A 20,785-nucleotide genomic window follows, 5' to 3' on the forward strand; every position below is an offset into this window, starting at 1 on the left:
AATCATGGGTAAACCATCTTTACCTGAAACTTGTAAGAGTTCTTAATCTAACAATTACCATGACTCAGCTTGTAGCACTATTGACATTATCTATCTAGTATACATCCCTGCCTGAGAGGACATCTCTCATGTCTTCTCAAAGTAACTTCTGCTGTATTAATTGTTACTCCATGTATGATGTAGAAGGGAGAGAAATACACTCTAAGACTGGGAATAAAGAGGAGAAGAATTGTGATTCAGACTTTAGCTGACAGATACTCAAAACATGCAATTAGAGAGTGAGAAAGTGCCAAGCTGAAGATCCTAAGCAGCATCTACCGTGGACTCCTTAAGCCCTGGAAATGTATCTGACCTATAGGTACCATCTTAAGAAGCATCAAAGGATAATGAATGGCTGCAAATTTGAGTTGACAGCACTGTGAAGTCATTTGTGTCTTTTTATTTTTACAAACACAAATCCACAGGATCTTGTATAACATTTTCTCTAACAGTAACCTTCTAAAAGGTTTGTGGAGGGTCATCTGAATGGAGTTTTCCCTGTCTTTAGAGATCAAGAGGAATATTTTGTCTAAGTTACATCAGTAGTACAAGCGTATTACATCTTGAAACACATTTCTTACCCACAATTAGCTCAGACAGCAAAGGCATCAAAAGACTGAAAGTTTAATTTTCCAAAGCTATTTCCAGCATTACCATGAAACTATACTGCTGATCCTTCCACTGATTCAACATCTGAGAGTAGAAGTACCTCTTATCACTTTAGTTTATACAGACATATTTAAGAAACTAAAGGATATAAAATACTCCAGAAAAATAGTACTCAATCTCTTCATTACTATTATGCTCCTTCTTTCGAAAGTGCAGAATAGATAAGAGGGTAACTGATACCTAGAGGAGATCATGGTAAAACGAAAGACTTAGAAAGTAGTAGAAGAGAGAACTTGAAATGTTCCTGACACATAGAAATGATAAATACTCAAGGTGATGGATATTCCAGATATTCTGACTTGATCGTTACACATTCTATGCATATAACAAAATATGACTTATACCCTATAAATATGTAAAATATTATATATCAATAATTATTGCTTGTTAAATTAGTGTTTTTAATGTGGGATTCCATAGGTACTTATCTGTGTCATAGAACAACCATAACTATTTATTCTTTTCCCAAAAAATAAACACTGAATTTTCCTTCCACTTTTCCAACTTCTGTAATTTAGGAAACAGGCCAAAAAAGGGTGATATACTGATGATAAATCTATTCATAGTCAATTTTTCTCATTTAAATTTAAAAAATAAACAAAAATCAATAGATGATGTCTCCCTGGAAAACAAATTCACTGAAACTGAAAGTAAATGAACAAGTATTTTTTCTTTTTACAACAATCTATAATGTTAATTTTAGATGCATAACTAATATTTAAAGGGATAGCCACATTAGCTATCAGGTTTGGGAATTCTTTGCTAACATGACCAGTTCAATACTAAAATCCTAGAGGGCAAAAATTTTAATGAATTTGGTTTGTGTTGGGTTTTGTTTATATCTATCACAATCAAACCTATTATTGAAAATGTTGGGTCACCATTTGATATCTCTTGCTAGTTGTGTATTTTACAATTGTCCCTTCATTTTGTCAACAATACAGAAAATCTACATGTTGAATAAAAAGAACAACAATTATTTTCTTTTTAAACAAAGAAATTAGATGAGAATGATTCCTGTCCCAAAGATCATATTACAGGAAGCTTATAAGTAGCTTTCCAATCTTTATTCCATGAGATTCTATATGCTAGCGAGAACATATTAGAACACGAAATAATTTGACATAAGGCAGTTTTGGCAATAGAGTGAAACAATGGCTTTTGCCAAGGACACCTGGAATGAAACGGTAAAGAAGTTATATGAGATGAAATGAATTTTACCCATGCTGTAACATTCCATCTACATCTTCTATGATAAGAAAGAGAAAAAAATATTTGAATACTTTATCATATACTTAACATTACAGGAGATAGTTAAACCAATAGACTAAGTAATAATTACACTTCTGTCATTTGCTATAGATGCTATATAATTTAACTCTTACGTTTTAAATGATCAATTTTCCCCTGTAATATACTTTGAACAATCACTTCCTCATTCTATTGGTTAAAAGCTAGAAGAAAAAATTGCTGTAGTAACTTGGGTTTATTTTCTTAAAAAGAATACATTCAAATTTGGGGGATCAAAAATCAATATTTTACATAGTAAGTATGAGAAGAGGGTAGCAGATTTCATGTCTATGTGCACACAAACACATACATGCAAGTACATGTATACATAAACACACACTCACACATCCTCCATTTTATGTAAATACAGCATGGAGCCTTATCTTTTCACTGTTGGAACATCCAGGGCAGCACAGAACTTATACCTCCCTTACAAAGTTACAAAACACACAATTGTTACTCTATAAAGTGAATTTTGTATCATGTTTTTGTGGTTATTCAGTTAACTAAAATGTACTTTCAGGTTTTTAAACCTAATATCTAGAATATTTAATATAAGTAAAAAAGGAAAAGTCCAATAAAACTGAAAAAGAATACATTATTGTTTCTGCCAATGTCTTACCCCAGCACTTTTCAATAAAAATATAATGTGAACCACATATGTAATTTTAAATTTTCTAGTAACCACATTAAAAAACAAATATGAAAAAGAAAAAAATGAAACATATTAATAATAGATTTTATTTAGCTCAAGATAGACAAAATACATTCATTTCCATGTATAGTCAATATGAAAATTATTGAACCATCTTGTGTGTTCTTTCAGATTAGCTTTCAGAATCCAGCGTGTAAATTACTCTTAAAGCACATCTTACTTTGAACTAGATTTATTTCAAGTGCTCAGGAGCCACATGAGATGTAGTCCTGTGAAGACTACTGTTGATTTCCAAATCAACACCTTTTCTTAATCTCTCTCCTAATTTCCTTACTCATATTCCCAACTGCTACCATTCATCTCCAACTACACGAATATACTATGGCTGATAGTAATATTTTTGTCCTCCCTCTCCAAATTAATTGCTTCTCCTCTTATATTCCCTGATTTTGGTTAATAGCATTACTAACCACACTCACATAATTGTACAAATTAAAAATCTGAAGGATGTTCTCCACTTTTCCTTCTCCCTCATGTATCTTCAATTTAATGTACATCAAAGACATACTGAATTTGCACCCTCTTGTGTTTTCCCATTGTCTTTAAGTTGCTAAAACCGTAAACATAGATATCTAAATTCTTGAAGACTTCCCAACTCGTCTTGCTATATCATCCATCCATCCTAAATTATTCAGATCACGCTCTACACTGAAGGGAAACTGATCCCTTGAGCAAATGTGCTATTAGCTTTAAAAAATTAAAAAATTAAAATGGAGGCCGGGTGCAGTGGCTCACACCTGTAATCCCAGCACTTTGGGAGGCCAAGGCAGGTGGATCACCTGAGGTCAGAAGTTCAATGCCAGCCTGGCCAACATGGTGAAACCCTGTCTCTACTAAAAATACAAAAATTAGCCTGGTGTGGTGGCGCATGCCTGTGTAATCCCAGCTACTCAGGAGACTGAGGCAGGAGAATCGCTTGAACCTGGGAGGCGGAGGTTGCAGTGAGCCTTGCACCATTGTACTCCAGTCTGGGCGAAAGCAAGACTCCGTTTCAAAAAAAAATTAAAATTTAATTATACTACTCTCTTAAATATGTCCTACAGATTATTTTACCTATATCTTTTATTTAAAAAAACATGTTGTATTTTCTCTATGTATTAATTGTTAGAGATATAGCAGCAAACAGTACAATTTTCTTCCTGTTTTCATAGAGCTCAAAGTATAGTGTCTACGGCACGCCCACTCAAAAAATTTTTTTAAATATGAGCCCAGACTATATTTCCAGTTCCCCTGTTCACGTAGACACTTTACTAGGTTGAGCAACCAAACCCCAAGTCATCATCTTTAGTGATCTAAGACTTTCAACACATATTTTCATCAAAATCACTAGGCACGAAGTGGTTGATTTCAAGGCACATCAAGCTTTTTTCTTAGGTAAGTAATGAATACTGCAGTTTATTATTGTACAAACTAAGATTTTGTACAGAAATCTTTAAAGGGAAGAGAAATGGTTCTAATTTTAAATAAGAGTGTTAAATATTATTTTCTGATTATATTTTATATATCAACCATAATAATATTGGACTGTGGTCTCTCATACATATCACACTCTTAAATTTATCTTTTACCTTGTTTATTTGTTTCAATTCCCTCATTTCTTCCCGGTTCTAATCTACATTTATTGTTTTTATGCTTGTTTTTACTCCTATAGAAATATACAAAATAAGAACCTCTGGATTATGAGAAATAATATATCTTTTGGGGTACATATTCCACTCAATAAAATTCGTGTGACTCGCACTACAAAGTTGGATAACTCTTAAGGCACTTTGTTATAGAGTAAAATGTACCATTACCTTAAGTATGGGCCTATTCAAAGAACATAAATGAGAAGCATTTCAGAAACTCCGAACGTATTGGAATAAGATGAATACATTACGTATAAAGGCATTTAAATTTATCTTTACCTCAAAAAATATGATTACCAGCCAGGCACGGTGGCTCATGCCTGTAATCCCAGCACCTTGGGAAGCCAAAGAGGGAGGATCACGAGGTCAGGAGATCGACACCATCCCAGCCAACTTGGTGAAACCCCGTCTCTACTAAAAATACAAAAAAAAAAAAAAAAAAAATAGCTGGGTGTGGTGGCACGTGCCTGTAATCCCAGTTACTTGGGAGGCTGAGGCAGGAGAATCGCTTGAACCCGGGAGGTGGAGATTGTCGTGAGCCGAGATCGCACCACTGCACTCCAGCCTGGCAACAGAGAGAGACTCCGTCTCAGAAACAAACAAACAAAAAAAAGGATTCTCTAGTTTTAGATTAAAACTAGTTATAGCTAACAATTAGTTTTGTTTAACAGAATCCTGGTTGAAACAATACTGCGATGCTTTCTTCTTGTTGTTACTGTTATTCCTTTTTCTTTTTTGGTCATTGCCTACATAATCATTATTTAATCAAGCAAACAACCAAAAAAAGTCTCTTTCTGATCCTATTTATGTTATGTTTGGCCTTTTATTATGATTGATGCTGATTGATAAACTAGCTGATAGCAGAAATTTAGAAAGAAGAAACTCTCATAGAGCCCTTCTGAGGGCCAAGTATCACTCTGCCCAGTATTTTCTGAGGTTTTTTTCCAATTTGTCTCCATGAATACTCTTCGTGTACTAGTCAGGATACATTAATATCTGTAAGAAGCAATCCCAAAATCTCACTGGCTTTACTATAATAAATAATTATTTTTCACTGACGTTTTTATTTAACATATATCGAAAGGATGAGAATAAAAGAACTAAAATTCCATTGAAGCATTCAGGAATCCATGTTCTTTCTACCTAATAATTCTGCCATCCCTTGGGGCTTCTTTTTCCTTCAATAGATCTTTTGGATGTGCCTGGAGCACAAAGAAATTAAGAGTGGGAAGAAATGTCCAGGAAGTTTTATGAGCCAGGCTTGGAAATGGTGAACTTCACTTCCAATACTTTGTCGGCCAGCATGCAATTACAGGATCTTGTAAGTATAGTGTTCTTGGATGCCAAGGAGGAAAAAGAAAAGGTTTTTGCATACAACGCTGTATTTGTGGCATATGAGGAACTCAATATTTTTATTCTCATTTTGTAAAAGAGAATAAGAGATATTAAGTACCTTGCCCAAAATCACATAGCTAATAGAGACAATGATAGCATTCAAACCTCAGTTGTCTGACCCTAAAGCCATTTCTCTTTCTACAGTTTGTTTCAGGTTGATTATTCCTTTCTTAGACCTTCCAAAATAATGGGGAGACACTGGCTGCTCTATTCTCACTCCATCACTCTTTTTAGTAACTTATTTGATTTATGTCTTTGAAACAAGCACTCAAACATGCTTGACACAGTTCTTCTAACCTGCTTAAAGCAACCAGGTTTCAGAACATTCTTGTTCATCTGCCTGCTATATGGGAAGTGCCTGCCTAGTCAGGAACACCTTACAGCTCTTCCTGAGATTAGGGTTTGGAGTGAAGAGGAAGTTTTAGGTCATGAATCCAAACCACTTCCCCCAGTAAAAATTTTCAGTGATATAATTTATATCTTAATCTTTTCATCTAGATTTTCTCTCCCTAATGGTTCCAAACTTCTGAGGGGGCAGAATAGAGTATTATTAGCCTTATAGTCATCTACTCTTGTATTTATTTTTCTCTAGAGTAACAATTTATTAAAGTGCAAAATGAAAGTGAATGTATGTCTAAGGTGACTAACTCTTTCCCATAAGGAAATGTAGTTATTGGTAAGTCCAAGATAATTAAAACAATAGAGAATTTTTATTTATTACACCATACTTAATGGTTTTATTTTTAATTGTGCTATTTGACCTTGAATATAACCAGTAATAAAGCAGTACCTTGAAATGGGTGGTAGGTAGCAGAAATAAAACCAAGAAGAGCTTTGTCTTAGTTTGGAATGCATACAAGCATGCACTCAGCATGAACAGGTGATTAATGCAGATCCCTGACATGAGAGGGGAAGAAACTGAATCTTGGAGAGAACAGACTAGGCAAAAAGTTTGTGGCAAAAGAGGAATGAGGACAAGAACCCCCTGAGACTTGGTATAGTTTTCATTATTTAATTGTTGAAAGCAAATTTATTCTTTATTAGTAGTACTTAAATCACTTGTATCGAAAGAACATATCCAACATATACTCAATGGCAGAAGATTAATATTTCACTTCAATCAACCCATGAATTCAATTAATTAGGGCTGGACATCAGATCATATTTTTAATAAGATTATTATTTTTAAATGAATATCTCTGTTTTTACAGTGGAAAACAAAGAAGTTTAAGTAACACTCTCTAGGCCATATTATAAGTGCAAAGCTGAGCTAGGAAATAAGCTAAAAGCCCCTGTCTATCCCTTATAAGTACAACATAATAAAATTCATTATAATAGCAGTCAAGTTTCATCATAAAACCATAACAAACCATACTTATGTTAAAAACAAAGTAATATTTTGCCTAGTAAAACTATAGTAAATTGGTTCTAGTAATAGCAACACCATAATAATCATACTGAAAAATAGCTGCATGTTACAATACATATATTTACTACACTATTATAATAATTATAGTTCCACCATAGATTTCTTTTATACAAAAGCTAAGTTTACTCCAGTAATTGCATTTTCTTTTTCTGCTGCATAATTATAAATATAAAAGTGTAACTTTTGATGTGATGTATGAAAGCTTCAAATTTATTTCTTACCATTATTAAATTATTTAGAATTAAGAATCATTATTTGTACTAAAATCTGGGCTATACAAAATAGAAGTACAAGTTACTTTTTAGATTCTGAATGGAAGAAGAAAACAAATTCAATAATAATGTGGTTACCTTTGAAAGCCACCAACGTTTTTAGTCATAATCTAATACCAAAATTCAATACTTTGGTCTTTATAATAACCGGGCATTGTTGGTGTAGATTCTCATTTGATGAATTAGCTCCTATAGTTCTACAAATACTTAAATATATTCATTCCAGTCCTTATTATAGAATTAGGAACATTTAGTTAGTGCAATTGTTAGTGATTTTAATCATAACTATTACTAAATCATGGACTTCTGTATGCCAGAAGGTATCTTACGGTTTTTTTTTATCTTTATTATCCCAACACAAGTATCTTTGGTCTCATATTAGAATTTACACTCTTTAAGGATTTCTATTTTGCCGTTTTTTATATCAAAACTCAGAATATAACGGGTACTAAATTAATGTTGACTGACTGTAAACTCATTCATTAAAATTTGAGACACATTCTTTGAAGTAGCTTTAAAATTTTTTTTTTAATTGGGGACACAGTAATTGATAGGCAATATGTATGTGCGATATCCAATTTAATTCTTAAATGCATAGGGCCAGAAGTTATTTACCCGATTCTCTGAGACCCTTCTTTATTGTACAGAAAAGATTAATTTGACATTGACATTAAGCATTTGGAATGCTTACAGACATAAAGTTTGTTTTCTGAAGTAATTTAAATATCAATCTAAAGTCTTAAAAAAATGTTTAAGTTATACAAAAATAAATTTCGGCTCAAGACCAATCCTATATACTGTATAAATCAAGGTGCTCAATTAATAAAATTTCACTATAACCTGTAAAAAAAAAAAAAAAAAAAGAATCATTATTTGGAAAAAAAAAAATTTCCCAGAACAAATATATCTACCTGCATAAGAACAGAAAATTTTTCGTAGGATGCCAAAATTAAAAAAAAAAAAAAAAAAAGAGTTAATGATGAAATTTAAGCATGAAAAACAGTTTCATATAAAGGGGAACAGCACACACTGGGTCCTATGAGAGGGTGGAGGGTGGGAGGAGGAAGAGAATCAGGAAAAATCACTAAGGGGTACTAAGCTTAATTCCTGGGTGATGAAATAATCTACATAACATGCCCTCATGACACACATCTACCTATGTAACAAACCTGCACATGTACCTCTGAACTTAATATAAAAGTTAAAAAAAAGTTAAAAAACGGGGCGTGCCCAAGATGGCCAAATAGGAACAACTCCAGCCTCCAGCTCCCAGTGTGAGCGACACAGAAGATGAGTGATTTCTGCATTTTCAACTGAGGTACTGGGTTCATCTCACTGGGGCATGTCGGACAGTTAGCAGTTCGTGCTGGTCCACGAGTGCAACCTGACCAGCGAGAGCTGAAGCAGGGGGAGGCATTGCCTCACCAGGGAAGTGCAAGGGGGAAGGGAATTTCTTTTCCTAGCCAAAGGAAATTGAGACACACGACACCTGGAAAATCGAGTAACTCCCACTCTAATTCTGAGCTTTACCAAGGGTCTTAGCAAACGGGCACACCAGGAGATTATATCCCACACCTGGCCCAGAGGATCCCATGCCCACGGAGCCGCCCTCATTGCTAGCACAGCAGTCTGAGATCTAACTGCAAGGCAGCAGCGAGGCTGGGGGAGGGGCATCTGCCATTGCTGAGGCTTAAGTAGGTAAATAAAGCTGCTGGGAAGCTCAAATTGGGTGGAGCCCACCGCAGCTCAAGGAAGCCTGCCTGCCTCTATAGACTCCACCTCTGGGGACAGGGCATAGCTAAACAAAAAGCAGCAGAAACCTCCACAGAAATAAATGTCCCTGTCTGACAGCTTTGAAGAGAGCAGTGGAACTTCTAGCATGGAGGTTGAGATCTAAGAATGGACAGACTGCCTGCTCAAGTGGGTCCCTGACCCCTGAGTAGCCTAATTGGGAGACATCCCCTACTAGGTGCAGACTGACACCTCACACCTCACACGGTGGAGTACACCCCTGAGACGAAGCTTCCAGAGCAAGAGTCAGACAGCAACACTCATTGTTCTGCAATATTCTATATTTTGCAGCCTCCACTGCTGATACCCAGGCAAACAGGGTCTGGAGTGGACCTCAAGCAAACTCCAACAGACCTGCAGCTGAGGGTCCTGACTGTTAGAAAGAAAACTAACAAACAGAAAGGACACCCACACCAAAACCCCATCAGTACATCACCATCATCAAAGACCAAAGGCAGATAAAACCACAAAGATGGGGAAAAATCAGTGCAGAAAAGCTGGAAATTCAAAAACTCAGAGCCCATCTCACCCTCCAAAGGAACACAGCTCATCGCCAGCAATGGAACAAAGCTGGATGGAGAATGACTTTGATGAGTTGAAAGAAGAAGGCTTCAGTTGATCAAACTTCTTAGAGCTAAAGGAGGAACTCTGTAACTAGCGCAAAGAAACTAAAAACCTTGAAAAACGATTTGGCGAATGGCTAACTAGAATAACCAATGTAGAGAAGTCCTTAAAAGAACTCATAGAGATGAAAACCGTAACACCTGAGAAGTACGTGACAAATGCACAAGCTTTAGTAACTGACTCAATCAACTGGAAGAAAGAGTATCAGCAATTGAAGATCAAATGAATGACATGAAGTAAGAAGAAAAGTGTAGAGAAAAAAGAGTAAAAAGAAATGAACAAAGCCTCCAAGAAATATGGGATTATGTGAAAAGAACCAATCTACATCTGATTGGTGTGTCTGAAAGTGACGGGAAAATGGAACCAAGTTGGAAACGCTCTGCAGGATAGCATCCAGGAGAACTTCACCAACCTACTAAGGCAAGTCAACATTCAAATTCCAGAAATACAGAGAGCACCACAAAGATACTCCTCGAGAAGAACAACTCCAAGACACATAATTGTCAGATTCATGAAAGTTGAAATGAAGGAATAAAATGTTAAGGGCAGACAGAGAGAAAGGTCGGGTTACACACAAAGGGAAGCCCATCAGACTAACAGCAGATCTCTCGGCAGAAACTCTCCAAGCCAGAAGAGAGTGGGGGCCAATATTCAACATTCTTAAAGAAAAGAATTTTCAACCCAGAATTTCATATCCAGCCAAACTAAGTTTCATAAGTGAAGGAGAAATAAAATCCTTTACAGACAAGCAAATGCTTAGAGATTTTTGTCACCACCAGGCCTGCCTTACAAGATCCTGAAGGAAGCACTAAACATGGAAAGGAAAAACCGATACCAGTCATTGCAAGAACATGCCAAAATGTAAAGTCCATTGATGCTAGGAAGAAACTGCATAAACTTACGAGCAAAATAACCAGCTAATATCATAATGACAAGATCAAGTTCACACATAACAATCTTAACCTTAAATGTAAATAGATGAAATGGTCCAATTAAAAGACACAGACTGGCAAATTGGATAAAGAGTAAAGACCCATCAGTTTGCTGTATTCAGGAGACCCATCTCACATGCAGAGACACACATAGGCTCAAAATAAAGGCATGGAGGAAGATTTACCAAGCAAATGGAAAACAAAAAAAAGCAGGGGTTGCAATCCTAGTCTCTGATAAAACAGACTTTAAACCATCAAAGATCAAAAGGGACAAAGAAGGCCATTACATAATGGTAAGGGATTAATTCATCAGGAAGAGCTAACTATCCAAAATATATATGCATCCAATACAGGAGCACCCAGATACACAAAGCATATCCTTAGAGACTTACAAAGAGACTTACACTCCCATACAATAATAATGGGAGACATTACCACCCTACTGTCAACATTAGACAGATCAACAAGATAGAAAGTTATCAAGGATATCCAGTAATTGAACTCAACTCTGCACCAAGTGGACCTAATAGACATCTATAGAACTCTCCACCCCAAAGCAACAGAATATACATTCTTCTCAGCATCACATCACACTTATTCCAAAATTGGCCACATAGTTGGAAATAAAGCACTCCTCAGCAAATGTAAAAGAACAAAAATTACAACAAACTGTCTCTCAGACCACAGTGCAATCAAACTAGAACTCAGGACTAAGAAACTCAATCAAAACTGCTCAACTACATGGAAACTGAAAAACCTGCTCCTGAATGACTACTGGGTACATAATGAAATGAAGGCAGAAATACAGATGTTCTTTGAAACCAATGAGAACAAAGATACAACATACCAGAATCTCTGGGACACATTTAAAGCAATGTGTAGAGGGAAATTTATAGCACTAAATGCCCACAAGAGAAAACAGGTAAGATCAAAAATTGACACCCTAACATCACAATTAAAAGAACTAGAGAAGCAAGAGCAAACACATACAAAAGCTAGCAGAAGGCAAGAAATAACTAAGATCAGAGCAGAACTGAAGGAGATAGAGACACAGAAAACCCTCCAAAAAATCAATGAATCCAGGAGCTGGTTTTTTGAAAAGATCAACAAAATTGATAGACTACTAGTAAGACTAATAAAGAAGAAAAGAGAGAAGAATCAAATAGACGCAATAAAAAGTGATAAAGGGGTTATCACCACCAAGCACAGAGAAATACAAACTACCATCAGAGAATACCTCTATGTAAATAAACTAGAAAACCTAGAAGAAATGGATAATTTCCTGGACACTTGCACTCTCCCAAGACTAAACCAGGAAGAAGTTAAATCCCTGAATAGATCAAGAGCAGATTCTGAAATTGAGGCAATAATTAATAGCCTACCAACCAAAAAAAGTCCAGGACCAGATGGATTCACAGCCGAATTCTACCAAAGGTACAAGGAGGAGTTGATACGATTCCTCTTGAAACTATTCCCATCAATAGAAAAAGAGGGAATCCTCCCTAACTCATTTTATGAGGCCAACATCATTCTGAAGCCAAAGCCTAGCAGAGACACACACAAAAAAGAGAATTTTAGAGCAATATCCCTGATGAACATCAGTGCAAAATTTCTCAATAAAATACAGACAGACAGAATCCAGTAGCACATCAAAAAGCTTATCCAACGTGATCAAGTGAGCTTCATCCCTGGGATGCAAGGCTGGTTTAACATATGCAAATCAATAAACATAATCCAGCATATAAACAGAACCAAAGACAAAAACCACGATTATCTCAACAGATGCAGAAAAGGCCTTTGACAAAATTTAACAGCCCTTCATACTAAAGACCCTCAATAAATTAGGTATTGATGGAATGTATCTCAAAACAATAAGAGTTATTTATGACAAACCCAAAGCGAATGTGATACTGAATGGGCAAAAACTGGAAGTGTTCCCTTTGAAAACTGGCACAAGACAGGGATGCCCTCTCTCAACACTCCTATTCAACATACTGTTGGAAGTTCTGGCTAGGGCAATCAGGCAAGAGAAAGAAATAAAGAGTATTCAGTTAGGAAAAGAAGAAGTCAAATTGTCCCTGTCTGCAGATGACATGATTGTATATTTAGAAAACCCCATTGTCTCAGCCCAAAATCTCCTTAAGCTGATATGCAACTTCAGCAAAGTCTCAGGATACAAAATCAATGTGCAAAAATCACAAGTATTCTTATACACCAGTTACAGACAGAGTGTCCAATCATGAATGAACTCCCATTCACAATAGCTTCAAAGAGAATAAAATACCTAGGAATCCAACTTACAAGGGATGTAAAGGATGTCTTCAAGGAGAACTACAAACCACTGCTCAGTGAAATAAGAGAGAACACAAACAAAAGGAAGAACATACCATGCTCATGGATAGGAAGAATCAATATTGTGAAAATTGCCATACTGCCCAAGGTAATTTATAGATTCAATGCCATCCCCATCAAGCTACCAATGAGTTTCTTCACAGAATTGGAAAAAACTGCTTTAAAGTTCATATGGAACCAAAAAAGAGCCCGCATTGCCAAGAAAATCTTAAGCCAAAAGAACGAAGCTGGAGGCATCATGCTACCTGACTTCAAACTATACTATAAGGCTACAGGAACCAAAACAGCATGATACTGGCAGCAAAACAGAGATATAGACCAATGGAACAGAACAGAGCCCTCAGAAATAATACCACACATCTACAGCCATCTGATCTTCAACAAATCTGACAAGAACAAGAAATGGGGAAAGCATTCCCTATTTAATAAATGGTGCTGGGAAAACTGGCTAGCCATAAGTAGAAAGCTGAAACTGGATCCTTTCCTTACTCCTTATATGAAAATCAATTCAAGATGGATTAGAGACTTAAATGTTAGACCTAAAACCATAAAAACCCTAGAAGAAAACCTAGGTAATACCATTCAGGACATAGGCATGGGCAAGGACTTCATGTCTAAAACACCAAAAGCAATGGCAACAAAAGCCAAAATTGACAAATGGGATCTAATTAAACTAAAGAGATTCTGCACAGCAAAAGAAACTACCATCAGAGTGAACAGGCAACCACAGAATGGGAGAAAATTTTTGCAATCTACTCATCTGACAAAAGGCTAATATCCAGAACCCACAAAGAACTCAAACAAATTTACAAGATAAAAACAAACAACCCCATCAAAAAGTGGGCAAAGGATATGAACAGGCACTTCTCAAAAGATGACATTCATACAGCCAACAGACACATAAAAAAATGCTCATCATCACTTGCTATCAGAGAAATGCAAATCAAAACCACAATAAGATACCATCTCACACCAGTTAGAATGGCAATCACTAAAAAATCAGGAAACAACAGGTGCTAGAGAGGATGTAGAGAAATAGAAACATTTTTACACTGTTGGTGGGACTGTCAACTAGTTCAACCATTGTGGAAAACAGTGTGGTGATTCCTCAAGGATCTAGAACTAGAAATACCATTGGACCCATCCATCCCATTACTGGGGATATACCCAAAAGATTGTAAGTTATGTGGCTATAAAGATACATGCACACGTATGTTTACTGCAGCACTATTCACAATAGCAAATACTTGGAATCAACCCAAATGTCCTTCAGTGACAGACTGGATTAAGAAAATGTGGCACATATACACCATGGAATACTATGCAGCCATAAAAACGGATGAGTTTGTATCCTTTGTAGGGACATGGATGCAACTGGAAACCATCATTCTCAGCAAACTATTGCAAGAACAGAAAACCAAACGCCGCATGTTCTCACTCATAGGTGGCAATTGAACAATGAGATCTCTTGGACACACGAAGGGGAACATCACACACTGGTTCCTATTTTGGAGAGGGGACGGGGGGAGGGATAGCATTAGGAGATATATGTAATGTAAATGATGAGTTAATGGGTGCAGCACACCAACATGGCACATGTATACATATGTAACAAACCTGCACGTTGTGCACATGTACCCTAGAACTTAAAGTATAATTTAAAAAAAAAAAGTTAAAATAATACTCAGTTATATATAGAATACAGAATAACCTGAAGTAACTGCACTTAACAGAAAATAAGTTATTTAATCCAGTTCATGTCATCTCCATGAGAAGACCAGCTTTTCCTCAAGTGTTGATATGGACCCATGAACCTGGACTCTGCCTGCTTCTCCAGCCCTCAGAGGAGAATGAGGACTTCCCAGGAATTTGTAAGAATAAAAGTTGACCTAAAGGAGCTCATCAACATGCTCTGGGGAATGTAATACACTGCCAAACAGCAATGAGCCTGGGAAGAAACCCAAACAGCTTCTTGGCCATGGCTAAGCTTAGCTCATTAAGTATAGACATCTATTATGAGAATTCAGGTCTGAAAAGTTTTAACAAAAGAAACTTCCACTTCTACAGAAAGCAAAGTTCCTCTTCCTCTGTCCTTCAACTGGAGTGTTCATACTGTGCCACAGACTAGCCTGATGCTCATCAAATCTGTTTCCATTTCCTGAACATAAACTCTACTGTCCAGCCTGTAGATGATTAGGAGGGGTTCACAGGACCAGACCAAGGGAACATGGGTGGAGCTGGGTTTTGCCACTTCCAGGATCATGCACTTGTGATCCTCACTGTGCTGTTTTCCTTTTATAGTAAGTAAACATGTAGCACGAAGAGATAAAAAGTGCCCAAGTCTCCAAGTCTCCTGCTCACAGGAGTGCTTCCCAACCCACATGGGCCGTTACTTGGGCATGCAATTAATCCTCACGGCATTACGCCACTGAGAATCTGGCGATGTTTGTTATAGCAGTTAACCTTTTTTGATATAAGAAGCCAAATGCCAGTGCCCTCACTACATTCTGCTTTAACGCTATTGGTAGAAGCAGTCACAGAAAACAGTTTACTGTATTATTTTTTCTCTCTTTCCTTCCTCCCTTCCTTTTTAAATCTCTCTCTCTCCCTCCATCTTTCCCCCCTTTCCTTTCTTTCTTGCTTCTTCCCATTTTTTTTTCTTCCTTGTGAATGGAGTTGGGTAGGTAGAGAGCTGCAATTCTCCCTCATCCCTTATCTCCATGTTTTTCCTTTCTTTCACTTCTCAGTACTATCTCATTACTTGTGTTTTGAATTGTATTTAGAATAATACTATAAACTACAACATATAATGTTTTGATTGTAACCTACAAAGAACCTCTGTCAAATATCTATACAAATCTAGCACAGAGATTTAAGCAATAAAAGGTTTACGTATAAACTGTCTAAATAGCTTAAGGATGTATTGCAACGGAGAATTTCCCATTATTTAACACTACTTAAAGTAAGGTAGAAAAACATCAGCGATTTTAATTTCGAGCTCTATAATTCCTAAGGCAGAAAAAAAGAATTATGTTTCATTCTGTTTACAGGTTTTTTTTTCCCTGTGATTTCCTGCCTATTGCTTGTTTTCAGAACTTGCATTGCATTGTCTCCTTCAATTCAGCTTCTTGTGCACACCTCTGGCTCTGCAGTTCAAGATGATCTCCTTTCTTTTTGCAAGAGAATTCACATATCCAGCTGCCTATCCCCACATAGCTGCTGTATTTCATATGAGTTGTTTCAGAATATTCCCACAATTGAAATAGGTTATCTCACTGTCTTCCCATTGCTTTTGTTTTCTTAAATAGAATTCATCTTACCATACCTCTTACAGCCTGTTACAAAGTATTATCCAGAACATACAAATATGTATCAGGGACATTCTGTTTTTAGTAAATTTCCTCTCAGGAAAAACCTTGATAGAAGGAAAAGCAGTAAAGCCTCAAGTGCAATATAGGTGTATGTATCAGGCTAGGTTACTATTTTTCAAAATTATCTAGAAGTACATTTTTTACAGAAACTGTTAAAAGCTAGCTTTGCTCTAAATGAAGTTTAATTTTTTTTATACATTGCTAACCTAAAACATAACAATTAACATCTGGTTAATTGGTTTGTAAGTCAGAAGCACGGGAAGCCCAGCCCACTGCTTCATGTCTCTGCTCCCCAACCTGAAGAAAGCACTCTAGGTTATCCTTTAAGTGGTCCCTGAGAGCGACACTTTATAATCCTTACTGCAGTATTAAATGCAGTTGTGATCAACTAATCAGAATTAAACCTCAAGTTAAAACCTACTTGCTATATCTTTATTACAGAATTACTGAATATGAGCTTTAAGATCAGAAAAGCCTATGTTCAAATCTCTGCCACTAACTTTTTGCTAAACAAGAGGACATTTGGAGCATTACTGCTAACTGGTGGCAGTTTAACAACTGGCCTCTAGAAGTGAGCCTAGAACATGGTGTGAGGCACCCATCTTTCTCTTTGTTGCTCAGCCCCCTTTGGGGCAAGAAGGTAGCCTCAGAGGGTAAAGTCAAATCTAGCCCAGGCACTGCCATCTTGTGGGTCCAGAGCCCTGACAATTTTCCTTTACTCCAGATTTGCGGGCATCTTTTTAAAACCCCTAATGCAAAAAGTCTTATTTTCATCCACCCTTAGATGGAGGAATTGCCAGCACATCTACTGAAGTGTGGCTACACTTCTGTCCAGGGAGTTTATATATGTCCTTCTTATGATATCATCCAAAATGTGACCTACTTGGGGGACTTCTTGTGCTATAGCAAAATACTCACACATGTGCGCATGTGTACTCACACATGAAACTTCAACCCCTGCTACATATGTCAATTACCTAAAGCAAAGTCCTGCAAGTGATCAAGTGTAACATATATGTTATTTCACTTGTCTTTATGAGGGTATCTATTGTGTATTGCTCTTCAGACTACTTCATACTATATCACAGGGGCTTGAGGCACGATGTCTCAACCAAACAATTCTACTCCACTTTAGATAATTGAGATTCTAGGTGCTTGGATTTAGAAATGGTGATCTCTGATCACTAGAAATAGGCTTATGAGGGAGTTTCCTTTAAATTTTATTAATTATGTAAATGCAAGGGCCAAATAACTACCTCTAGTATTAAGAGAACAATGGAATAAGAAGGTTCATAAATTTGTTTTTTTAGAATGCCATGAACAATGTACATAAGATACTCAGGAGCTTTCAGACATCCATTAAGGGAGATATAGATGTTCCACTGAAGGCCCAATGTCAAGGAAGAGCAATAATGTTCCTAAAATAAAACTACCTTAGAAACAAAAGAATCTAGATTAATGTCCTGCTCTCTCTACAAGTCTAAATTAAGTGTTTTTTGAAGAGAGTTTTTGTATGTTTTTTGCTACTGTAAATGCCAGGTTCTGGAAGCTTCTACTGACCCAGCCACTCTGTACAATTGTGGGAGCTTAGAAAACAATGAGCAAGCTTGGGAGTGTGTATTAATCTGCTCTCATGCTGCTAATAAATACATACTTGAGACTGTGTAATTTATAAAGGAAAGAGGTTTAATGGACCCACAGTTCCACATGGTGGGGGAGGCCTCACAATCTTGTGGAAGACAAAGGAAGAGCACAGGAACTTCTTACATGGTAGCAGACAAGAGAGCATGTGCAAGGGAACTCTTATTTATAAAACAACCAGATCTCGTGAGACTTATTCACTCTCACAAGAACAGAATGTGAGGGACCCGTTCCCATGATTTAATTATCTCCAACCAGTCCCTCCCACAACACGTGGGAATTCAAGATGAGATTTGGGTGAAGACACAGCCAAACCATAACATTCTGCCCTTGGCCCCTCCCAAATCCCATGTCCTCACATTCCAAAACCAATCATGCCTTCTCAACAGTCCCCCAAAGTTTTAACTCATTTCAGCATTAACTCAAAAGTTAATGAAGAATGGAAAGGAGAAAACAATTGTTCAAATTGGTACAAGTAATTGAAAGTACAAACATGTTAATTTGGGACAATTAATTTAGAGAAAAAAATGTTTCAAGCAGTTTTATACACTTATTCAACATGCAAAACAAATTTTTAAATAAATGCATAAAGAAAGACCTTTGTAAAACAGAAGTCTATGTTTCATTATGTCTCTATTGGATACACCTCCTCAGGGTAATAATGCCTTTCTGGGTTAAAATATGAGATATCCACCAAATAACATACTCTCCACACCTCTGCAGCCACAGAGTAGGAGGACACAGAAAGTTAGCTTACAGCCATGAGTTGTTAATTATTGAACAAGATAATAGTAATAATTACCATACTTCAAAGAAAGTAAGTATAGTATAGTTTGCTATCTTGATTGTGTTAAGTGAGCATCGGCTCTGGTCTGACTGTAAGAACTATAGTCACAAAAATAAGTTGAAAAGCTGAGAGAAGTGCTGGTTATTCTATAGCTTTTGGTATTAACTTCCTCTTTGGATTCATTTTCTTCTATACAATGACTTTAGTCAGAAGTTACAGTGGAAAAAGAGGAATGCAAAAATACTAGTTTTTGTGTCCTGCAAGGGGTAAACAGGGAAGAAAGGGAAGTCTTTCTTAGGAAGATAGACATGCGTATAGATTTTAGAAGAAAGTGTTTTTGTGTGTGTTTAAACTAATAGTCTACAAGGGTGCTCATTTACTTGTTTTCTGTAACTAGTACCAAATTTGGCAGTTCTTTTCTCTCAAGTGCTCTATTCTTTTTGTTGTTGTTGTTTGTTTGTTTTTATCAGTGCTTGAGAAAAGGGGTCCAAATATCAAAACAATTGCTGGTTCAAAAACTAATTCATTACCTGATTAAAAAAAAATATTTTGAGACCACATTAAAAACACTACATGAAGAGTACGTCCCAACTCAGAAGAAACCAAAAAATGACTAATGATCTTACCGCATTCAGAATACAAGGATTAGTCAATGAATCATTATTCTTTGGCTTGCTCTGACTCTTTAAAATGAGGCCCATTTTTCTGTCTCCATTTTTCCATTGGCACTGTCTGCTAATTTTAAATTTTTACTTTTTTGTGTTGAGGGGGAGTGATTTTCATATAACCTTTCAATGACGCAGAAGAAAAACTAGAGTTTTCAGTTTGCATGAGGTAGTGCTTCACATTAGTAACTGTATCTCATATCAACACCTATGCTTAGAAACAAACTCCTGCCAAGTGACCAATGGCAATAACAAAGGGGAAAGAGAAATAACAGCACATGCAAAAAAAAAAAGAGCCTCCTGCAACAGGGAGAAAGAGAGTACTGACAGTGTTAGAGAAAATGAAGTTACTATGTCATCGTTTTTTTAAAGAGGAATAATACGTATTCATACAAACACAACTGCTAAAAGGATGAGGACACTGTATATAGTTGTCTTATTGTAATGCGTGGTTTACTGCATGAATATCATAGGCTCTTCTATTAGGATATTTTAGGCTAGTCATCATATCCTGATCTTATTGGTACAAATTGTTTACACTGACTATTAGAATATATAGTATTTTCTTTCTACTTTTGTAAGCATATTTTTTTCTAATTACAAAAGTCATATTTTCATATTGGAGAAAATTAAGAGTTTACAGGAAAGGATGAAGAAAGAAGAAATCAATCATAATCTCACAGTCTAGAGATAATTTTGTTAGCATTTCACCTTTTTTTCTTACACATGTATGTATAGGTATGTGCACACAATATAAAAATGTATACTTTGATTATTTTTAAAACTCAATTTTATTACAGAAACAGTAGGTAGTTATTGTAGGAAAACCAGAAAATGTGAGAAAAGCTTTTAAAAAGAAAAATTACTAATAATTCTACTATCTGTATATTTGGGTATTAAAACTCTACATCTTGTTTTAACCTATTTATTTATTTATTTATTTATTTATTTATTTATTTATTTTGAGACGGAGTCTCACTCTGTTGCCAGGCTGGAGTGCTGTGGCGCAATCTTGACTGACTGCAACCTCTGCCTCCCGGTTCAAACAAATTTCCTGCCTCAGCCTCCCGAGTAGCTGGGATTACAGGCACGAGCAACCATGCCTGGCTAATTTTCATATTTTTAGTAGAGACGGGGTTTCACCATGTTGGCCAGAATTGTCTCTATTTCCTGATCTCATGGTCC

General features: G+C 36.3%; 1 long non-coding RNA gene across 1 annotated transcript in view; it reads right to left on the reverse strand.

Moving 5' to 3' along the window:
• LOC105482212 (uncharacterized) overlaps positions 1-20,785 on the reverse strand; it is a 45,293-nt gene that overhangs the window by 18,123 nt on the left and 6,385 nt on the right. Inside the window, exon 2 of the long non-coding RNA XR_011606507.1 lies at positions 4,621-4,755. This is a non-coding gene — a long non-coding RNA (uncharacterized lncRNA). The remainder of the gene's footprint in view (positions 1-4,620; positions 4,756-20,785) is intronic.

Source organism: Macaca nemestrina, chromosome 8, assembly GCF_043159975.1.
Source record: "Macaca nemestrina isolate mMacNem1 chromosome 8, mMacNem.hap1, whole genome shotgun sequence".
Classification (NCBI taxonomy): domain Eukaryota; kingdom Metazoa; phylum Chordata; class Mammalia; order Primates; family Cercopithecidae; genus Macaca; species Macaca nemestrina.